We start from the raw sequence: 17,504 nt of genomic DNA on the forward strand, positions 1-17,504 counted from the left end.
AGACTTAGTGTATACCACAGAGATTTTTTACATGTATCCGTAACATATCTAAGTACGATTTGTTTTTATAAGTCTCCTTGCTCTTACTGCTATTGGAACTGTTTGGGTATTCTTCCACATTGCCCTTGTTTTCTGCCTGCATATCCTGGTATTTTATGACTTGTCTCTGTACGCAAGACATCTGTAGTCAATGGGTGTAGCAATTTCAGTCATCGATGCTACTTTTGTAATCTTTTCATGGACTACTATATCTGGTTTACTTGCATCTATTTTGTTTTAAGTCAGAAGTTTGGACTTTAAGCTGTTTGACCATGGCACTCCTGCTTTTTGGAAAGCATCTGTTAGTTTAGTCAGTGAAACCTGATTTTAGATGGCTGGAAAGCACTCTGTCCATATCAGGGTTTAGTGTCCATGTTTAATTTTCGGATGAACTACCAGTTATTGGAGATTTTAACTGTCCATCTATTGTCTTGATTTCCTACACCAAGTTAGGGTATGCTTGAAAGTTTTTAGACCTAATGAATAAATCATTCAGTGGACCAGATTGTTAGCCAAGGTAGAGGACAAAATATTCTTCACCCAGTGTGTAGTGTCCTCATGCACAACCCCCCCATGTAATTTTCTCTCCAATTAAGTTGGGACATGAGTTCTAACCTTTTCTTCAACGTATCTAAAACCCCTGAAACTAATTTATCAAACACTTCATTGTATAATTCAAAGAGATTTCTGCACTTGGAAATATCAAAATTCATTTAGAACATCAGTTCAGACCCTGCCTCAGTAGGTATATTTGCAAAGGAGTTTATCCCCACATAAACTTACAGTCCCATCCTGATATTGTTTGCAGTTTAAAAGCAAGCCATCATGGTGGTCTAACAACGTAAGATGTACAATAAAAGGAAAAACTTCAAAAGTATGTAGCAGCTCTTAAGGCCACCCAAGTCTATGAAAATATTAGGAATTTGACAGAGGATTTTAAAGATACTGTTGGATCTAATAAGGCAGCCCATGAACTCATCCTGTTGGCACCTGAAGCCAGGGACAGTTGTAAACCCTTTTTCAGTTGGTTGTTAGAACAAAATTACAAAACCTACTCAAACTTAGTGTACATGCCGACTTTTAATATTGACGGTAAAATTTCACCCTGAGACAGCTGTCCAAAGCCCTGTGATTTTCATAGCTTTTTAAATCCTCCGTCGTTTTAAAGAACATGTACTAAAAGTGCTGTGCAAGAATAAGATTTCTGCCATATGCCCAGATAACATACCTAGCAGTTTTATTAAGTATTATACAATGACCACCCCCCATTAATATTCCAAAATGTGCACGCTGATTGGCCAGCATGCCCGTTGTAAATCCCACAATATACCAACGGAAAAAGGTCCAGTTGCCTGAACTTTTTCCTGTTTGGTATAAAGTGTCCAAAACTTTTTTTTTAATTAAAAAAAAAAAAAAACTGAGCAGTGGGGACTTTTTTTTTTCTTTTCTCCGTTGCTTCTGTTTCAAAGCATTGATGTACTGGGTATGCATGAGAATGCAAGTCCCATACGCATGTGCAGTACATAAACACAAGGAAGCAGTATACCACCACTGGCGGAAGAACACTTGTGCGCCGTTATACAAAGACATTATTTAAGAAAAGCAAGTATTTATTTATTTTTTCTTAATGTCATTGTATGATAGCAATAACTGACTCCGTTACGAATGTCAATGTTTGTTTTTAATAATCAGAATGCTCCTACTATACGTGGTAGACTTCCTGTTAATATTTGTTCTGAAAGCATTGACAATGCTTTGCCTTTAAATATTACTAGTGATAATACTGTTACAAGATCCATGAACAGTGTGGATTGTCGCAATGATTGTGGAACAGCTAATAATGGCTTGGGAATTGTTAATAATGTTGAATATGCAATATTGGCATCTAATAGCGAAGCTACTAGTGCTGTCTGCGAGGTTTAATGAAGCACATACTATACCTGTTGGTGAAATTCAGGGTACGCAAGTAAATAACAGTGGGAGTTTGTATCCCATAGTTATTGTTAAGACACCATTTGTTACTGATGTTATTGAACCAGTAGTACGTCCTAGGTCATATATTCACCATTTAAATGGTGACCTCCCTCCAAATAATGACAGTTAAGTTAGTGAAGGTATTTCTTTTCCCCTACCTGTCAGATCAGATCAAGGAGGGAGATGGACCAAGTCCATGAGTCAGGGGCACCAGAAGCGCAAATATTCAGGGGAATATACTCTGAATCACACCCTCAAAAAATGTGGGGGAAAATGAACAGTCATTAATTTTTAATATTTCTTCGTATGTACTTTCTTTGGATGAGAGGAGAGTTTTGTCCAATGGACTAAATTTTATTCCCACATGTAGAAGTAAGCTGTCTGATACAGTATTGGACCTTAGTGTTTTGTAGAAATATAATGCCCCGTATGCTTCATGGTGATCAAATAAACAGGAGAGGTAGCTCGAGTACCAACATGTTCTTTGAAGAAGTTGAGCAATTTTGTTCCTATAAGTCACCCTTTAGTTGATGCATACATAAAGCTCACTGAGGATGAGCTTTTTAAATACTTTGATAATATTGATCCAATGATAAAGTGAGAACTAGGTGTAACCTTAGTTTTAAAGATAGTAAAGCGTTAAGGGAATTGCAGGATAATAAAACAATTATGATAAAGGCTGCTGATAAAGGTGGGCTGATTACCATTATGGATACTGTACATTACATTAGATCCATGGATAGTATGTTAAGTGAAAAATTTTATAAGAAAATTTCGGTCCAGGATGTACATTTTGATTGTGGATTTAGTTTTAAAATCTGAAGTAGTTAACCTCATTTGTCAGCACCTTTGGAAATCGGATCCGAGCCGGCAATCATTCATAGCTTAGATCCGAGCTCCTAGCTCCTCCCCTGCCATCCCTGACTGACCTCAGATCTAGTTTGCCGCGCTTCTTGTCAGCAGCTAGGTTCTTGAGCTCCTGGTATCGCAGGGTATTGTAAGAGAAATTTCTCATTTTCTCTTATCCCCCTTAAGTGTGTGTGAGCGTTGAGTGTTCAGGTTCCTTTTTTGTGTAAAACTTCATAGTTTAAACCCTTTTAGTTAAACTTTCCCTCCCTCCCCTTCGCTGGTCGTTAGTTTCTGTGTGTTGTGCATTTGGGGCCTAACGAGTGGGTTTTCTTTAGGATGTCTTGAGGCCCCTAAACCCATCTTTTCTAAGTGCACCGAGTTTGGCCATAAGCTCTTCCCAGCGGATGGCCACACTTGGTGTGTGTGCGGTGCCTTGGGGTTCAACACCTTTCCTCTGGGTGTTCTATCTGCACGGCGTTCAACCCCAGGGCACTGAAGGACCGGAGGTTGAAGTTAATCCTAGCGGGACTTTTGCCCCCGGCTTCGGCCTCCGGTGCTTCTGTGGCCTCCTCCCCGGCTTTATCGGCCACTCCTGTCTCTCCCTCCGGTCGGGACTCAAACTCCCGTTGCAGCGCCGGAGGAGAGGGAGGCCAGGAAAGAAAAAATGAGGGAGAAGCACCACAAGCGGCAGACCGAGGCCTCCGCTTCGGCCCCCCCCCGGCTAAGCGGTCTTCTCCCTCCAGGGCTTCTAGGTCTCCTCCTTCTCGGCTCCGGTCTCCGTGCTTCTCACCGGACCCCGAGGAGGAGGAGACCCGATCTCCGTCGAGGCGGCACTCCCGACCAGCCTCTGTGGCCTGTGAGATCAACTCGCAACCTTTCAGACGTAGATTTGGAGCGGATGATGTGAAGGTTTCTCCAGGCCCAACTGCAGATGGGAGGGCTCCTACCCCCCCCTCTGGGGGGGGGAGCTCGACACCCTTCTTTGCTCCGATAACTCCTTCTCCAACCCGCTTCCCGGATACGGAGCCGAGCAGCCTTGGAGCCAGGGGTGGGTCGGCACAGACAGTATCGGGTACTTTGGCGCCGACTCTTCCCTCAAGCCTGTCGGGTCTGTTTTTGTCGGATCCGGGCTGTTGGAGCCGTGGGCTGAGCGTCGGATCTGAGGGAATCGGTGTGTCTTCGGCTCCGTCTAGGTCAGAGCACACTGGTCCGTCGGATCCGATGGCTTCGGCGCCGACCCCGATCCATCCATCAGATCCGAGCGAGGGTTTGCTCTCGAATCCCAGAGAGAGCGACTCTCCCTTGGCTTTCGATGTGGTGGAGAGGGCACTGTCGAGTGCTTCCAGGTCCTTGCTTTGGCTCCGCCCCACACTCCCTCTCTGTTGGGTCCGGCTTCCATCACCCGGCCCCAGGGATAGCCTGCTTCGATGTCCCAGGTCGTTCCCTTGGAACAGGACGTGGCTGGTGAGACGTCCTCGGACAGCCCCCCCCCGAGGACGTCCCTCACAAGCGAAAGTGCAAGAGGAGGCACGTGGACTCCCCCGAGTCCTTGACTGATGACACGGATTTGGATGAAGGGGAAGGCTCCCCTAGGATGTCTCCTTCGGAGACATCATGGAAATGCTCAGGATAAGAGGGGGGTGGTCTGCCCCCAAGGCTTCCTCGGACGGATCCGTGTTCCTGGAGGCATTCGAAGCAGGCCCATCTACCTCTTGGGTGTCCCCTCCACCCGACCCCTTAGTGGACCTTATTACCACTAGGGTGTGGAAGGAGCCGGACACTGTGGAGCCAGTACCCAAACACCCAGACAAGATACTTAGTCCGCCCTCCGAGAGGTCCCATTGGAGCAAGGGTCCCCCTGTAGATGCCATGTTGGTGGCAGCCACCAAGAGGGAATTAGCTCAGGAGAGTCCCTCGGTCCATCCACCGAGCATGGAGTCCTGTTTGATGGACCGTTTAGGGAAGCGGGCTTTTAGTTCAGCGACCTTCTCGGTGAGGTCTCTGAACTACATGGCACATGTTATTCGACTGCAGCAGGACCTTATCAAAGAGTACGCTGCGTTGCCCCCGGAGTCCATGTCGGTGGAGGACAAACGTTTGTACTCCACTCGAATGGCCACTCTCAGGTCCATATCTAACACCTGTATGCGGCTGTTCCACGCCACAGAGGGAGCTGCTAGAGCCAGCGGAACAGGCCTCGTCATGCCGGGTCAGGCCTGGCACCGGCTTTGCGATTTCGCGGAACCCTTCAAGGCGTCATTTGCGAATGCCCCTTTAAATGGTTCTGCCCTGTTTGGCAAGACCGTTCACGAGACTTTGGTCCAGAGCGAAAAGGACGGGAAGACGTCTGCCGTTGGAGTCCGCTTCTCTGCTCCCCAGAGGTCCTTCTCAAAGAACCAAAAGGGAAAGAAGATGTGATTCCGGAAGTCGCAACAATCCCAGTCTGCTCCGGATCCTCAGTCCTTCTGTGGCAGAGGAGGACAGGGTAGACGCCCCCCCTAGAGGCAGAGGGGGCCCGAGGAATGGTGGGTCCAGAGAAGCTTTCTCTGACCGGCCCACCCAGTGACCCTGAGGGGTTGCCCGACTGCTCCTCTCTGGAGGCAGTCGGGGGACATTTTTTGAGGCACCTGGCAGCTTGGGAGTCCATCACAACAGACCGCTGGGTGCTTAGCATCATATCCAGAGGATACCAAATTCCCTTTTCTCACATCCCTCACCAACCCAAACGCCTCCTCGACGTCCCACCCGATCAGAGGGAAGGCTGCAGCTGCGGAAATTCAGCAGCTCTTAGGAAAAAGAGCCATCCAACACGTCCCCCCAGACCAGTTCGGGTCGGGTTACTACTCCAGGTTCTTTTTGGTGCCATAAAAGACGGGGGACCGAAGGCTAATCCTTTCTCTCCCTTCTGAACCTGTCAGTAACCAAAGAAAAGATGTCCTTCAAGGATGCATCTGCAGTCCTAACAAATGGGTTGTCCTGCCTCAGGCAGCCCTTCGGTCGGCCGGATTCCAAAGTCTGGGTCTGGCCTCGGCTGATGTCGCACCGACGTCATAGCTGCTGTCAATTGGGATGCCATTTTCCTCAGTCTTTCTTGCCGCGTGGCGCCCGAAGCAGAAGCTGTTCGCAAGTGCCGGTCGGCCAGAACTAGAGATTACTACTACCGAAGACTTCTAAAAAGCTAAGTACCCCGTTGGGGACTCTTTCTTGCCTCAGCCGATGTCAGAAAAAGTGAATAACTGTTTAACTTGTGGGAAACAAATACCTCATAAGGATTTCCACTCTTACTGCCTTCCTTGCTTAGGCCCAGACCACGACGTAGCAGCTTGTCTAGCCTGTGCTTCCTTCAACCGACGGACACTTAGACGTCGGTCGGAGTTTGCAGAGGAGTTTTTCGGCTCCGCTTTTGCTTACAACATGCCGTCGGAGACTCCGACTTCACAATTGGCTAAAAAGCGTAAGGAAAAGGACCGACACTCGCGGTCCGCGGTTTCGGCCGAAACCACGGTTAAGCCAACCGCGAGTGTCTCTGTTTCGGCTGAGACCGAGTCCTCTGTTCTTCCTTCGGCCGAAAGCATGCCTCCTACAACCGAGGCCTCATCCAGCATGGCTGAATCTGCTACTGAATTTCCACCTGCTCTTGTAGGTTCTCAGGATTTATCGGATACTATTCCCTTAGACATATCTACTCCTGCACGTGGAGCTGCTAGGCCCCCTGCATCCATGTCAATTAAGGCTTTTTCTAGGGCTAAAGCAGCTAAATCTTCTAAGGCCGTGCCTGCTAAAACCCCCTCACACAGGCCTAGCTCTAGTACTCAAATGCTTAGCCTGGCAGAGGATCTTATTTCTTTGATCAGGGGATCCCAACCTCACCCTGACAGGGCCTCTCGTACTCCTCCAGAGAAGAGGCCTAGAGCAGAGCCCCCTGAGCCAGTTTCTACAGATTATTCCTCTGATTCAGAAAACTCAAATCCTCCAGAAGGCCCTTATTCTCCATATGAGGACTCTGACGCAGAAGACTCCATTCCTTCTGCCTCTCCTCCTGAGGAATTTTCTTTTGGGGAAACCTTGCATGCTATGAGAGAACAACTTCAATGCCAGGGCCAGGATTTTTCAGATTCTAGGAAAAGGCTTAGGACCTTTTTACATTTGCCACAGCATAGGCCTTTAGCCATTCCTCCAGTACTTACAGTTGTGGATGATGCATTTAATGATGCTTGCACTGCCCTCTGACTCTCTTCCCCCGGCCCCTGCTAAGCCCGACAGATACTACAGGGTTCCGGACACACATTATCACTTGTATAAGGCTCCTATTGCAGATCCTGAAACTTATTTCACAGGGCCCCAAAGCTGTAGCAGCTGCCTCTGCCAAAAACCCCCTCCCCTCTGAAAGAGAATCTAGGGCATTAGAGAGATGGGGTAAAAAAGTTTATACTTCTGCCACTCTTTCGGCTAGGGCCTTAAACTGTCAATTCCACATGATTCAGTATCAGGAATTTTTGTTAGATCAGCTAACTAAAAAACTGTCCTCTCCTGAACCTTTAGACCGTAAGTCCCTTCAGGATTTGGTACATAACGCAGGTCCGTAATCATTCCTTAAAATGCGGCTATGATGCACTGGAGGCTTCCTTTACATCAGCTATGACTGGTACAGTGATCAGAAGGCATGCATGGTTATAAGAGCAATCCTTACCAGACCACGTAAAGTCAAAGCTCTTAGATGCTCCCATGGAAAAACACAGTTTGTTTGGCTCCCCTGCACAGCAAGTGTTAAAGAAGGTGGAAGAAAAAGCAAAATCTGTCCAAACAGTCAAGGATTTCTTGCAGGTCCAGCCTCCGAGGTTTAGTAGGAATTGGCCTTCTAAGAATTGGTCCTTTCCAGACACCACCAGAGCACAGAGAGGTAGAAATAGGCGCCCAAGTGGCAGAGGTCAATCCAGAGGTGCCTACAGGGGACGTCAGTGGCAGCCTAACAACCAGAGAAGTACTGCCACAGATCCAGCCACTACCACTTCCACAGGACAATCACAGTGACTTGGCTCTGATACTGCCTACCAGGGAACAACTAGAAGCACCCTTAGGCGGAAAGCTAGCCTTATTTTCAGTAAACTGGCATTACATTACAGGAGACAAATGGATTTTACAGACAATAGACAAAGGTTACAGGTTTCACTTCCATACTCTACCAAGGAAGAGAGGAATGCCAAACCAAAAGACAAACGCTCTAGAACAAATAGACCACTTACTAAGGATGAGAGCTATAGAAAAGGTACCGTCTATGGAACAAGGACAAGGATTTTATTCCAGACTTTTCCTGGTACCAAGAAAGGAAAACCAATGGAGACCTATTCTCGACCTGTCCGCTCTGAACACATATCTCATTGTTCCAAAATTCAAGATGCTGACCCTACAGCAACTTCTTCCCATGCTGGGCAAGGAGTCTTGGCTGGTAACTCTAGATCTCAAGGAGGCATACCTGCACGTCCCCATACGACCAAATTGCAGAAGATACCTCAGATTTCTTGCAGGATCAGAGCATTATCAATTCTCAGCATTGCCTTTTGGCTTATCTACTGCGCCCAGAGTATTCACGAAATGCCTGGCATCAGTAATTGCTCATTGCAGGCTTCAGGGAATTCAAATTTATCCATACCTGGACGACTGCCTGTTACAAGCGGACAACAAAAACAAATTAACAAAAGATTTGAGAAAGGTTATCCACCTATTGCAAGCCCTGGGATACACAGTCAACATAAAAAAGTCAAGGCTGATACCTTCCCAAAGGATAACTTTCTTGGGTGCAGAACTGGACACATCAAACCAAATGGCATTCCTCACAGCAGAAAAGCAAAAGCAACTACCACTCTATTTCATGGCATTAACAACGCAGAACCAGCTTACAGCAAGGAAAGTCCTGCAAGCCCTGGGTTACATGGCATCTTGCATAATATTGATTCCACATGCCAGACTACATATGAGGAAGTTGCAATGGTACCTAAGGAATTTATGGTCTCAGCACAAGCACAGCCTAGCAGCCCAAATTCCAATAATTCCATGCCTGAAGCAAGAATTCCAGTGGTGGGCTCAGGCCTGTCAATCGAACAAAGGACTGCCGTTCCACAGCCCTCACCCAAGCCAGACTATCACCACGGACGCCTCAGACCTCGGGGGGCACACATGGACAAGTGCATACAAGGCTTATGGACACAAGACCAGCTGAACCTACACATCAAAAAGAGATGCTGGCAGTAAAGCAGGCAATTCAGACATTCAGACCGTTTCTTCAACAGGGTCATTTGCTGATAAGGACGGACAACACCACAGTTATGTGGTATATCAACAAACAGGGAGGCACACATTCATATCCTCTATGCCGGATGGCAATGGACCTCTGGAATGTGGCCCTGAACCTCAACATTCAGCTCCAGGCCATATTTGTGCCAGGAAAAGAAAATATACTAGCAGACATCTTAAGCAGAACTACCACGGATGCCCACGAATGGATGCTGCATCCAGACATCTTCAAATCCATTACAAAGAAATGGGGACTACCAGAAATAGACCTGTTCGCATCCCCACACAACCACCAATTGAAAAAATTCTGCACAAGGACATACCACCCACTTGCTTGGAAGGTGGACTCCCTATCCTTCAGTTGGGAAAACCTGACAGCATATGCATTCCCACCTCTTCCTTTGATGCACAAAGTGCTACTGAAGATCAAAGAAGATCACCCAAGGATCATCCTGATAGCTCCAGACTGGCCGAGGCAGCATTGGTACCCGCTTCTGAGGAGTATGTCTCGAACACACATGGCCTCTACCCCTAGTTCCTTTACTGCTAACACAGAACAACTTCAAAATCCTGCATCCAAACTTGAAAACACTGCAGCTAGCTGCTTGGAACATTACATAAAACAAAATAACCCAGATTTATCTCAAAGGGTTAAAGACATTATCCTGGAAGCTCGCAGACCCTCAACAAGGAAAACTTATTCAGCAAAATGGAAAAGATACCTCATTTGGAGTGCAGCAAAAGGAGAAAATGTATCATTGGCAAACATAGCTAACATCCTGGAATATTTAGCAGAACTTTTCCACAATGGCCTGTCTTACTCCTCCATTAAGATTCATGCATCAGCAATTTCAGCAGAATACAACATGGATCCTCCAGTCTTCTCTCATCCTCTACTCAGGCAGTTTCTGAGAGGAATTAAAAATGTAAAGCCACCAAGGAAGCCACCTTTGCCTACATGGGACCTGAACTTTGTGTTAGAAAAGTTTAACACTTCCCCCTTTTGAACCAGCAGCAACAGCAGAATTACAGTTCTTGTCTTGGAAAACTGCTTTCCTGCTTGCAATCACTTCAGCAAGAAGGGTTTCTGAATTACAGGCATTAATGGCAGTACAGCCCTTCCTTATCTTCCATCAGGATAGAGTGTCCATGAGAACCAATCCTACTTTTATGCCAAAGGTGGTCTCCAGGGTATCATTAAACCAAGCAATCCACCTACCAACATTCTTCCCCAACCCACAGAACAGGGGGGGAAAGACTACTGCATACCTTGGATGTGCACAGGCAATTGCGCTACTACCTGGACAGAACCAAGAACAATAGAAAAACTGACCAGCTTCTGGTAGCATATGCAACAGGAATGGAAGGAAAAGCAAATCTCAAAATGGATAGGAAATTGCATTAGATTTTGTTACTCTTTTCATGGAAAGACAACTCCAGAAAACATCAGACCTCACTCCACAAGGGCTACAGCCACTACTACAGCTTTTTTACGAGGAGTGGCTACCAAAGACATTTTAGAGGCTGCTACTTGGAGCTCCGTGCATACATTTGCCAAGCATTATAATCTACCTTTGTATTCCAGATCCCGAGCAGGTTTTGCCACTGCTGTTTTGCAAGGGATCTTAACTACACCATAATCTTCTTAGTACCTCCTCCCCCAGTTTGGCTATGGTATTCTACCCATTTGTTAGGACTGCAGATGCATCCTTGAAGGACATAGTACAGTTTTGTACCTACCATAAATGTAGATGTCCGAGAGGTATACATCTGCAGTCAGGATTACCCACCCTCCTTCCCCTCTGTGGTACTCCTAGGGTATTTGCCCATCTTGTAGCTAGCTGGGGGAATCTATTATGGTGCATTTGTTTGTATATATGTATATACCTGTTTATTTTTATTTGCTCTCTACTGTTTGGAATCATTTGCATTTATCCAAATTTAGCCTTCCTAGAGGGCACCTGGCATCTGGGGCAAGAAACACTGAGGAAAATGGCGTCGGCTGATGCCTTTATACCCAGTTGACAGCAGCTATGACGTCAGGTGAAGTGCGACATCAGCCGAGGCCAGACCCAGACTTTGGAATCCGGCTGACCAAAGGGCTGCCTGAGGCAGGACAACCCATTTGTTAGGACTGCAGATGCATACCTCTCGGACATCTACATTTATGGTAGGTACAAAACTGTACTTTCCGGATGGTCACCCTTCAATCCATTCTCCCCCTGTTGCGGGAGAGCGACTGGATGTGCTCGATAGACCTCAAGGATGTGTATTACCACATATTGATGGACAAACGATCCAGGAGGTTTCTCAGCTTCCGGCTAGGAGCCCGTCATTATCCGTTCAGGGTCCTTCCCTTTGGTCTCTCCTCAGCCCCCAGGGTGTTCACCAAGGTATTAGCAGTGATAGCAGCCCACCTGAGGCTTCAGGGAATGCAGGTGTTTCCATACCTAGACGACTGGCTCCTGACCGCCCCAACAAGGCATCTACTCTGCTCAGCCAGGAATTACTTTCTCCACCTTGCTCCCCGGCTGGGGATCACCGTCAACACGGACAAATCCTTTCTCAACCCGACTTAGGTGATAGACTTTATCGGGGCCAGATTAGACACCAACAACTTACTAGCCTTCTTGACCACCGAACGACTTCACACCCTGAGGCTTCATGTGTGGGCCATTTTACTATAGTCTGCTCCCCTGGCGGGATTGGTCCTGAGGGCGCTGGGCTCCATGGCGGCTGCAATTACCCTGCTCCCCATGGCCCGCCTGCACATGAGGGTTTTGCAGTGGACTCTCCAAGTTCAGTGGTCCTTCCGTCGATACCCTCTGTCACCCCATTCCCCTCAGCAAGGCTTACAAAAGGGCTCTTGCATGGTGGTTACAATCACCGGACCTCCAAGCGGGAAGCCCTTTCTCCATGGCCCCTCTACTCGCCACGGTGACCACGGACGCCTCTCGCCTTGGGTGGGTGGGGAATTATGCGGGTAGGACAGTCCAAGGCACGTGGAACGATACAGAGACCTCATTGCATATAAATGTTCTAGAGAGGAGGGCAGTGCTGTTGTCGTTGCAAGCACTTCAGAGCCTTCTTCCTACAGGAACAGTTGCAGTTCAGTCGGACAACATGTCGGTGGTCTGGTACATCAACAAACAGGGGGGAACCAGGTCCTACCCACTCTGTCGAGAAGCTATGAGAGTGTGGGAATGGGCGATCTCCACCAACCGCTTTCTTATTGCAAGGCACATTCCGGGATGGTCCAACATTCTGGCGGACAAACTCGGTCGGACCATACTGTCTCCCTACGAGTGGTCTCTCAATCCCCAGGTAGCGAAGTGGATATTTGCCATATGGGGACAACCCTGTTGCGATCTCTTCGCCTCTCCTTCAAACACGAAATGCAATGGCTACTTCGCTCTAATTCTCCCTGCCGGGGAATTCCCGAGAGATGCTCTGGTGCATGCTTGGCCTCCCGGTCTACTCTATGCTTTCCCTCCTCTACCTCTGATGCTGAAGCTTCTACAGAAAGCCAGTCGGTTGGGGAGCAAAATGATCCTCATTGCCCCATTCTGGCCTCGTCCAGCTTTGTTCCCTTACCTCTGGTCTCATCTGGTGAATCCACCTTGGATTCTAGATCCCTTCCCGGATCTGATTTCCCACCCCCTAGGCCTCCCAGTCCCGAACCTGGACAATCTCAAGCTTACGGCTTCGTTGCTCCAGTTCCACTCGTAGCTAGGACTCCCGGTATCTCCTCCCCAGTTAAAGCTATCCTAGTAGCAGCACACAAGCCCTCTACTAGGAAAGTCTATAGGAGTAAATGGAAAAGTTTCGCTATTTGGGCGGAGCGTCAGAACCTTCAGCTAGGAGGGTTTTCTGAACTTCAAGCCCTGTGTGTAAAACCTCCTTACTTGACCTTCCACAAGGATAGGGTTTACCTCGGGACCAATCCCTCGTTCCTTCCTAAGATTGCTTCTGAGGCAAATATTAACCAATCCATTAATCTGCCAGTTTTCTTTCCTGAATACCGGAACAAAGGAGAATACAAACTACATTCTCTAGATGTGCATAGACAGCTGCGTTTTTACATTCATAGAACGGCTGGTCATAGACAATCTGACCAGTTGTTCGTCTCCTTTGCCAAATTTAATTTAGGTAAATCTGTGTCAAAGGTCGCCTTGTCGAGGTGGATTTCACAATGCATCCTTTTGGCTTATGAAAGTTCTGGCAGGCCCGCACCTCAAGGAGTCCGTGCCCACTCTACACGGTCCATGTCTACTTCTGCTGCCTTGCGGTCTAGAGTACCCCTGGATGATATTTGCTCAGCAGCCACTTGGGCTTCACCTCATGCCTTCATCAACCATTATAAATTGGATATTATCTCTAGAGGGAGAGCATCCTTTGGCTCTGCATTGCTCCGGAACATCCTTCCATGAAGGCTGCCCAAAGTACAGGTAGCTGGGGACTCTGTCCCAAAGGTGCTGACAAATGAAGTTAACTACTTCAGATTAAGAAGTTATGTACTCACCGTAACGTTCCATCTGAGTAGGTAGACTTCATTTGTCTGCAACCGTCCCACCCTCCTTCCCCCTGACCTTCGGATGTTATTTGGCCAGAAGTTTTACTCTGCCCTTTAAGGAAGGTAGTTAGTTTCCTTTTTTCAGCCTTATTGGTTATGGGGAAACTTGATCTGAGGTCAGTCAGGGTTGGCAGGGGATTATGGGTGAAGGGGAGGAGCTAGGAGCTCGGATCTAAGCTATGAAAGATTGCCGGCTCGGATCCGAGGTCTGATCCGATTCCCAAAGGTGCAGACAAATTAAGTCTACCTAGTCAGATGGAAAGTTATGGTGAGTACATAACTTCATATTCCTTGACATGTCTTTAGAGGAGGCCTTATACTATGGACCTTTACGACTATCTAGTTGTCCTGAATCCGCTTATACCCATAATACAGGGGTTACTCAAAGTGCATAAAAATCCATCTGATCCACCAATGAGACCCATAGTGGCAGGTGGTGGTTGGGTGACCGAACCCCTCTCTGTTTATGTTGAGAAACATCTTAAACCAGTTATTAATTCTAATAAGTTTGTCCTCCAGAGACTCCAAACAGTTCCTCATGGACTTTTATGACCGTGTTAAGGATGTCCATGACTTGGATGGGGTAATTTTTTGTTACCCTGGATGTACAATCTTTTTTCACAGTCATTCCTAATGATCTTTGTGTTCAGTTTGTGCATAAATACCTTTTAGAACATGGTGATCTTTCCCTGGTTCAAATAGATTGTTGCATATTTTCTGGAACTGATTTTATTGAATAACATCTTTACTTTTAATGGTGACATGTTTTCTCAGTGCCATGGGAACCTCATGTGCGAACAGTTATGCCAACATGTTCCTGGCACATTGGGAGAACACTGCACTCTTTGGCACAGAGGAATTTAAGGCACATGTCCTGTTTTATCGGCGCTTTGTCGATTTTTACCTTTTCCTTTTGTGGAGAGGTACCGTGAAGAGTTGTTTTCATTCCATCAAATGATTAATATGCTTACTACTTGCCTGGATTTTACTTTGAATTGGTCGTTTACACGTATTGAATATGTTTATCTCTATATTGAGAAATTATGTTAAGGCCTTATTAATACAGGCGTACTTTTCGCAAATCATGCTATAGGAATTCTCTTTTATTTAGGACCAGTATTTTACCCTGGATATATTTTTCGAAACTTGATTCGAGGCCAAGGTGTTAGGGCATTCAGGCTGAACCCCTTAGAGGACTGTTTTAGATGAACTTAATAGTCTAGAAAATAGACTGCTATCTAGAGGGTATCTCGAGAATGAGATTTCTGAGTCCTTGCATGATGTCAGCTCTTTACGTCAAGGTATTGCTGCACCATATTTTGGTCCTTCAAGTGTTGAGAATATTTACCATAAATGTGGAAAAAGTGGATTACTTAAAGTTCCCCTGTTTTACACCTCTGATAATAAGAAATTGGTAGAAATTTTTAGTAGGAACTGGTCTATTCTACAAGTAGATGATGATGATGATATTAAAGAGAGAGTCTGTGAACGACCTAAGTTCTTGTATAAAAATAGAAAGAACTTAGAGGCTTCTTTGCTATCATAGTAATAATAGTGTCTGTTGTAGTGGAGGTGTCACTCGTCCTTGTGGAGGGTGTAACTTTTGCCCATATATTAATACAGCGGATAAGTTTTGCCATCCAGATTTATATAGATAATACTCCTTCCATGCTGATGCTACATGTAAAACCTCTAATATTATATATTTGGCGGAATGCCAAATATGTCATTGTTTTTATGTTGGTAAAACGAATAGACCATTTAAGGACAGGATTAGAGAACATTTATATAATATTAGGAGACTATTTGAGAATAATGCACTGGCTAAACATGTCATTCGACATGATGATAGCCATTGTTTTTTTCTTTAGGGTCCTTGAGGTCATAACACCTAGCATTTGGGAAGGAGATATTGGAAACCACACTGAGTTTAGAGAGACCAATTGGATTATTATCCTGAGAGCTGACTGTGGTAGTGGATTGTATGAGAGAGCTTCTATAAAACCCCTGTTAAAGAAACTGAGAATTCAGAGATGAATTATTATTTATTTATATTATGTAGGTGCATTATTTATGTTTGTATATGTTTTTAATGTAAGATGTTATATATGACTATTTTTATACATTCATATATGCAAATGTATATTTTATGTATTTTTACATATATTCTTACATGTACATTTGTTGGATTAATGTGAATGTTACTTTAAGAGCTCATTTCCATTAGTCTTGCGCTCTATCTTGTGATTGGGCCATTAGGATTTGAATTCTTATAAAAGGATTTCTTTTTAATGTTGTGTTATAAGGTCTGAAGAAGCTTATTAGCAAAAGCGCGTGCCGTGTTTATGTGGAGTAATAAAAGGTTTTATGCTTTTATATTCACTGGGACTGCCCAGTTGCTTTGTTGTGATTGCTAGCTATATATATATATATATATATATATATATATATATATATATATATATATATATATATATATATATATATATATAGTGTGTGTGTGTGTATATATGTATGTATATATATATATATATGTGTGTGTGTATGTGTGTGTGTGTATGTGTGTGTATATATATATATATATATATATATATATATATTCAATATATATTCATTCTATATAGATATATACACACAATCTATATATAGATATATATGTATATATAATGTAGAGCTCTGTGTGTATGTGTGTGTATGTGTGTATATATATATATATATATATATATATATATATATATACACATTCTATATAGATATATACACATTCTATATAGATATGTCTATATAATGTAGAGTGTGTGTGTGTGTGTGTATGTGTGTGTGTATGTATATATATATAGATATATATATATATATATATATATATATATATATATATATAATGTGTGTATGTATGTATATGTATATATATATATATATATATATATATATATATATATATTAGTATATCGGGTGCAGTACAGGTTGTTGGATCAAATTACATGGTGTGATCTATAGCAATACAGATTGTTCTCCTAGTCCACCCTGAGCTAGTATCCAAGGGCATCTACGTGTTTCCCTGTTTTCATCTGGCATGGAAGTCTGCTCGGTCTCCCACTTTCATGATGTGTACCGGCACTTATCCCATCTGATGATCTGGCCCAGAGTACTGCTGTTACCATGGAGACCTTTTCCCATGGGAGCTAGTATTCCCTATCTTGCTATGTCCCTGTCCTCTTACAGGCATTTGCATACTGGCCAGTTTTCTGTTCTGCAGACAAACCTATATACAGTAACCTTGTGGGGTGAGGGGTGCAGTAATCAATCAGTCTTTTAAGTTGGATCCCCTTGCACTTCTTGCCTATCCTGAATTCTGGTGACTCCACAAATGTGCCCGATGAATTGCCTTATGTTAAGGATGCAGGCATTCGTAGGAGACTAGGTATCAGAGCTTGGACCCCAAACTTGTTTGTGTTCTGCAGGACCAGGGCTTCAGAGAACCACCTCTGAATCCTATTTGCATCCCTGAAATGCTGTCCGACTGCCCATCAAAGAGGATGATACTTTTGGGATGCTGCAATGGTTATTCATGTTGGTTAATTCCAAGTCCAATATTGCCTCTTGTGGGGGTATTGACTAGCTCTTCCAAGGAGTTTGCATTGACAAAATCGAGGAATCTCTGGACGTTTGTGTTATGCTATGAGTAGTTCTTCCCATTCTCTTTGGTTAAGAGAATTATACTTTTGGGATGCTGCAGTGGTTATTCATGTTGGTTAATTCCAAGTCCAATATTGCCTCT

The 17,504-nt window shown here is 45.0% G+C and overlaps 1 protein-coding gene across 1 annotated transcript in view; it reads left to right on the forward strand.

Annotated features, from left to right (window-relative positions):
* The window catches only part of RBBP4 (RB binding protein 4, chromatin remodeling factor), a 677,648-nt gene that overhangs the window by 28,713 nt on the left and 631,431 nt on the right, over positions 1-17,504 (forward strand). The gene's annotated exons all lie outside the window — the stretch shown is intronic.

This window comes from Protopterus annectens, chromosome 1.part2 (genome assembly GCF_019279795.1).
Source record: "Protopterus annectens isolate FY-2018-M chromosome 1.part2, PAN1.0, whole genome shotgun sequence".
NCBI lineage: Eukaryota > Metazoa > Chordata > Ceratodontiformes > Protopteridae > Protopterus > Protopterus annectens.